A 6,347-nucleotide genomic window follows, 5' to 3' on the forward strand; every position below is an offset into this window, starting at 1 on the left:
ATGCCCATGCAGTTGTCCATGTCTTCTGGGAGGTCTTCGCTGCCAGCTGTGAGGTCTTCTCCGACGGCCACGACACCACCAGCTTCACCGATCGCGGCGCCCTTGATTACCACGCCACCGTCATCCTCGATGACTTCGACACCACGGTTTTCGACGACGCCAACCAGGCCATCGCTGACAACACACTATCGCCTCGACGAGGGCTCAAAGGCGTGGCCTCATCTACAGGGGGAGGCATCCGCAGTTTGCCTCCCCATGCGCTTCATCACCGACGCCGTCGCTGGTCATTCCGCGGCGGGGAGTGGTATTCTCTCCCGCGGTTCGAGCGGATCGTGACTCGGCGATGGCAGAGCTGCGTGCTTTGTCTTCTTCTCCTTCGTCGCCAGGAGAGGCGACGGTGTCCAGGGCCTCGACGCCGCCCACACCGTCTCCTCCGCTAGAGGTCGCAGAGGTTGAGGTGCAACCCTCTGGGGCCTCTTCACCTTCGCCGCATTCACCTACTCCGCCGCTCGGAGACACCGGACATGTTGCTACTGCCGACTTCACCACTCGCCGCTGAGACGCAGCGGGCGTCACTTCGTTGGTGTCGATGGTACGGCAGCGACTGACGAGGACTCTCTGACCAAGGCCATGCGTAGGACGGCAACCCGCAACCTCGACTATGAAGGTTATTCATGCGTGTACACGATGGCTCCGTACGTGGTCCATCCTGCACATGCCGGAGGACAGAGAGCTTTTATGATGACGTCTACACGACTGGAGCATACAGTCAGGGAGGTTTTCTCCTAACATGGATGTTGGTGTAATCTCTGAATAGGATTTGTCCCAACCTAGGCTGAACTGATTTACTTTTGCTGCAAAACGATATTTATTTTTAGGCTTGTTGAACTTGTCGGCTGTGTGCATCACGCTATGCAGAGGCTGGGTATTTTTCAATGCGGTTGTATCACCTCGATATCAATTGAATAAAATGTTTTTATCAAAAAAAAAGTCAGATTTTTTTGACCGCCCGACGTTACAGGGGGGTTTGAGCAGATGCTCTGATAGTCTTATGGTCTGATGGCCTCTTCGCGACTCGCATGGACAAGGTACGTGATGAACTGAGTGGTGTTTTTTTCTTTTTCACGTTGCTACAACCGTGAAATGGAACCAGCGGCAACAAGAAAGAAAAAGGAAAGCTGGTAATGGAGGCCCAATAGTCAGTGGCCGTAACTCGAAATGTTCCCGATCCCATCGCCGATAAGAATACCCGTACCGAGGACGTGACCCCCACGGCCACCACCTGCAAAGCAACCACCCGCCCGCCGACGATTCGATCCCCCTCCCCGGTTCGCCCCAACCGCTCCGCCGCCGTCACCGCCGGAGAGGGGGAGGAAGGGCCGGAGGGGGAGGGGCTGCCCGTCGACGAGATGAAGGAGGTGGTGCTCCACGTGTACGACGTGACCAACAGCGACTCCGAAAAGACCAACAACACCATCCTCCAGATCAACCGCATCTTCAAGGACCGCATCGGCCTCGGCGGCATCTTCCACAGCGCCGTCCAGGTCCTCCCCCCTACGCCTCCCGCTCTCCCGGATCCCGGCGACGCATTCTGCCTGCCTGCTTGCCCCCTCCTCCTCCAGATCCCCAATTCTCATTTCCCGATGTGTCGCGTGCAGGTCTATGGCGAGGAGGAGTGGTCGTTCGGGTTCTGCGAGAACGGCAGCGGGGTGTTCAGCTGCCCCGTGAGCAAGAACCCCATGTACACATACCGCGAGCGCATCGTCCTCGGGGAGACGGAGTGCACCATAGCCACCGTGAACAGGATCCTGCGCGAGCTCAGCCGCGACTGGCCAGGGCACTCCTACGACCTCCTCTCCAGGAACTGCAACCACTTCTGCGACGTGCTCTGCGACAGGCTCGGCGTCCCCAAGCTTCCAGGTAAAGAATCGGAGTTTTTGTTGCGAAATCAGAGGAGATTAGGAGCATTGTTCTTCTGATTAGCCACTGGAGTGGTAGTAGTCAGTACCGATAGGTGGATTACAAATGTATATCTGGCCCCGAAAGGATACCAAATCTCTGGTGGTAAAAGTAATTCACAACTTTGTCGATGCCGCCATAGGAGGATTCCAGTTTAGCTAATGAGGTTGGCTTGACTAGGAAAATAAAATGAAATTGAATTGGATGATGTGGTGACGCCGAGCCTTTCGCGCATAGTTTGGGGATAGTTTCCAGCTAGCAGATAGTCAGAACGTCCGTTTATGCATTTCACCTTGTATCTTTCAGCTACGTTGCTGGTTAACCGCAACCATCAAACGGGAACCAGTAGCAAGAAGGAAGAAGAAGGAAAGCTGGTAGCAGGGGCCCAATAGTCAGTGACTGTGACTTGAAATGTTTCTGTTCCCACCACCATATTGTTTAGCTAATTGCTGTGGTAAAAGCCAAGGGCATAGAGTTTTGCATATTGCTACTCAGCTATATAAGATCGGTGATATTGAAGTGTTGAACTTCAACTTCAGGAGAGGAGTGGACTTGTTTGAGAGCTGATGATCGGTGGTGCAGATTAAGCGGAAGGGATTGTGTTATCTCGAAGGTGTTAAATGTTTTGTGAGGAGAGTGGATGTGGCTGGAAAGAGTGGTGCGGGGTATAAGGACTATTTAGCTAATATTGCTTTCACTTGAAGGTGTCAATTGCCTTACAAGTAGAGGAGATTCGCCTCAACATGATAGGACTGGTGTCCATGGCCTTTTAAGACCATGAGGAGCTATCTATCTTCCGCCGGAACTCTATATTAGCTTGTACAACTTGCAAGGCTCAGTTTACGTTGCTGAACTGTGCTGCCTGAAACTTGTTTTGTGATCTGATTTGGAATAGTAAGAAAAACAGGAAAAAAACTAGTTAACCAAATACTACCTCCGTCCCATATTAATTGACGCTCAAATTTCAGTGCTACAGCCACGTGGAGTCAATTATGCTATGTTCGATTGGTTTTATTGTGCTCGACTTGGAACTATTTTTTTTTGGTTAGTACTATTATAGTATGGAAATTGGGATTTCAGAAGATAAACTGCTGTTCCCTCATACCTGAAGTTTTGCTATAAGATGATTAATGTATAAAGTCTTTAGGATAAGATTATTAATGTGTGAAAACTACATAGATATTGCATGAATTTTGAGCTATATGCCACCAGACGCCTTGAGAGTGATGGAGATATCATTGTTTCCCGATTGTTATCCGTCTTGCTAGCATGCAGTATTCCCATTCAGATTTGAAATGACTTAACAATTGATTTATTTTTTATTTGGCTGACCTTGTATATTGAATCTTGCAGGCTGGGTTAATCGTTTTGCCAATGCTGGCGATACTGCTGTGGTGGTTGCTGAGAATACAGCAGTTAAGGTGTGTATTTAATCTGTTCGTATGTGCGCCAGTCCTTTTGTCTTCTGATAGCACAACTGTTGTATTCATTGACTACTTCCATGCGCGATTATTTGCTGTGTTACACTGTCCTAACTGTTATGAGTTTAGTTTGTTCTGCGTTGCATAGATATTTCATAACAGTATCTCAGCAGTACATCATTATTACAATCTGCAAGTTAAGGAGCATATCGACGGAGATACCAGATTTAGGCCCTGCCCTCATTTTCAAATATGGTACTTCGAAGCAATTTATTTTTGTGATAGATGTCACAAATTGTCATCGCAATTGGTTCATACCTGCCAATATCTTGGCATATAAGCAATTATGGTTTTCTTAATCCTTGACCTCATCATTAAATCAAGGATCATTTTATTACCTCCTACCTTTTTTTGTGTGACCGCATGACATGCAAAATTAGGGTTGGTTTAGTGATAGTGAGACGAGTATTTCAGCAGAATTTTCAACATTATTGTCTTGGTAAATTGAACATGCTGCGCTGCATGTGATCAAGTGGTAGTGCCGGCAAGCCAATGTCTGGACCATGCAGCCACCATATGAAGTATGAATGCACGGTATTTGCGGGTCCATACTGCATAATCATTGGTTTGACTTTGTACCTGTCTTTTTCTCATATTAAAGTGATGGTACAAATAGATGTCAAAACTTCAGAAAAGTACATACTCCAAGCAAGGAAAAAAAATAAGTATTTAACTAATCAGTTAAGTTTTTTGCAAAAAAAAAACTAATTAGTTTGGCCTTAGCATGCTTTCTGTTTTAGTCTCTGTTCATGTCATGTCCATCTTGGATCTTGACTAATCCGAATGTACATTTATTTGCTTTTTAATATTATAATTGGTGTTCTTCAATTGAACACAGCTAACTTTAAAGGTAATGTTGCAATTCTCTCTTCTATTTGGTTGTCTCGCTCTTTGCTTCCCTGATTTTGGGTGCTTTCTTTGTTCATATTTTTTTCATCAAGATGCTATATGCTCGCTGAATACCCTATGTGTTTATTAGTTTTTGTATTGTGCCTTTGGATTGAAGCTTTGAAATAACGTTTACGTGTACTGTTATGGGTTCATTGTTATTCACTTATTCCATACTTTCGCATTATCTTGCTTATACATATTGTATTGATTATTCTCCTTGACATGATTTTTATTGTTGCGACTTTATGTTTTGCAGTTCAGGCAGGCTAAAACAGAAATTGTCAATGCTAGTAGAGTAGCATATAGATTTATGGCAGGCCTGACTTCGAAAAACCAGGCTTCCCAAGAGTCTCCTGGTGAACAAAATAGAGGCAGCCCTACTTTCCAAGGAACATGGTTCAAGAATGTTGTTTCAGCTGGGGCGAAGCCATCTACAAGTGGGTCGACTCCCTCGCAAGAAGATGACGACACCCCCCCCCTTGCAGCGCCAACAATCAACAGAGCAACCAACAAGGTTGTAGCCGCTGTCACAGCAGGCCTACCGACCGTTGTATTGAAATCTGTAGTGTAACAGTAGCAAACATTTGTTCAAACTTGTTTATTCATACATGAATCTATGTGTCTCTGCATTGCAACTGAAAGCATCAAATGTGAAACATACTCTTCTAGCTTGACAAGCTCGCTAACCAGGCTGATAACTTCCGGAAGGTGCCCAAGAAAACATTTGCCTTCCATTTAACTAGATGCACTACTCACTAGTGACCATAGCTAAGGGAGTATGGGTGGCGCCGACATTTTAGTAGTTTACATTAAACTGCCAAAACATCCTACATTAGTGAACAGTGGGGATAATTCTTACAGGTATTAAGGTCTTCTCGGATGTGGCTTTTAAATGCTTCAAGATCCTTGGAAGGCAGTCTTCTTGTACAACTATTGGAATTGGTTTGTTCGTAGATATACAGGATATACAGGCGGGTACACAGATTCAGATCCAAGCATCAACAGCAGATTCCCCTCTTCAGGCCAAAGCGCTTGCGCTACTTCTTCCGGCCAAAATCACTATTTTGACCTTCTTTTTGCCAAAATCACAATTTAATCCCTTAAAAAAAAACTGATTTGAACCTTTCTGGTGATGTCATTCACCATGGCGTTTGGGTTGCATGGAATGGTCCATGGCATTTACCTCCGCAGGACATGGCGTCTCTGGTGTGAGACGAATGGCCACAGACCACGGCGTCTCTTTCCTCACCGATTGTTTGCCTCTCGCCGAGGCAGCTGCGGGTAGAAGAGCGGATACAGATAAAGTCCATTGAACCATCAGGCACTCACTAGCTGATTATTTCTCCATCTCCAACGAGCTGCAGTCTCCCATCTTTCACGGACTATGCTATGTTCAGAAGCTCAATGGCATATAGCTGATAATGTGTGGTCATCAGCAGAAGTACCTTTCTATACTAAAGCTCAAATGCTCCTGGTGTGAACAGTAAAAACGTGTTTTTGGAGCTCAAACCTGTTTTTGGATGCAATTCTTCAGCTCATAGGCATACTCCTTGGCTCCTTGTCCTTGTCATAAAAGGCAAGGCCCAGGAGTGTAGCCTATCTCTTGAAGAGATTTACCACACGTGTGTTTTCTATCTGTTTTTCCTTTTCAAGTACATGATTATTTTACTTTTTATTTGTTTTACATTCAAAAAAGAAATGTAAAAACACTGCAATAATTAGTAATGCACAATTACTTTTTGTATTTATAGTAATAATCTAGAAATATATTAACTAAATGTTCAACGTGTTTTGAAAATGTAAGAATAATTTTACAAAATAATTTTATTAATAAACGGTGAAATTTTTCTAAAAAGACATAGAACATTTTAAAAAATGCATGAAGAACATTTTTTAATAATACATAGATTTTTTAAAATAGCGTTGAACATTTTTCCAAATGAATGATGACATTCTTGAAAATAATTGATAAACATTTTTTAATGCACTATTTAAAAAAAAGTTTCATGGAAAATT

The 6,347-nt window shown here is 44.6% G+C and overlaps 1 pseudogene across 1 annotated transcript; it reads left to right on the forward strand.

Annotated features, from left to right (window-relative positions):
- Positions 1 to 1,253: 1,253 nt before the first annotated feature.
- On the forward strand, positions 1,254 to 5,038 carry LOC123181422 (deubiquitinase DESI2-like; annotated as a pseudogene). Its single transcript, XR_006491727.1, has 4 exons — positions 1,254 to 1,544; positions 1,659 to 1,920; positions 3,313 to 3,380; positions 4,588 to 5,038. The product of XR_006491727.1 is annotated as a deubiquitinase DESI2-like (transcript).
- The last annotated feature ends 1,309 nt before the right edge of the window (positions 5,039 to 6,347 follow it).

This window comes from Triticum aestivum, chromosome 1D, assembly GCF_018294505.1.
Source record: "Triticum aestivum cultivar Chinese Spring chromosome 1D, IWGSC CS RefSeq v2.1, whole genome shotgun sequence".
NCBI classification, from domain to species: domain Eukaryota; kingdom Viridiplantae; phylum Streptophyta; class Magnoliopsida; order Poales; family Poaceae; genus Triticum; species Triticum aestivum.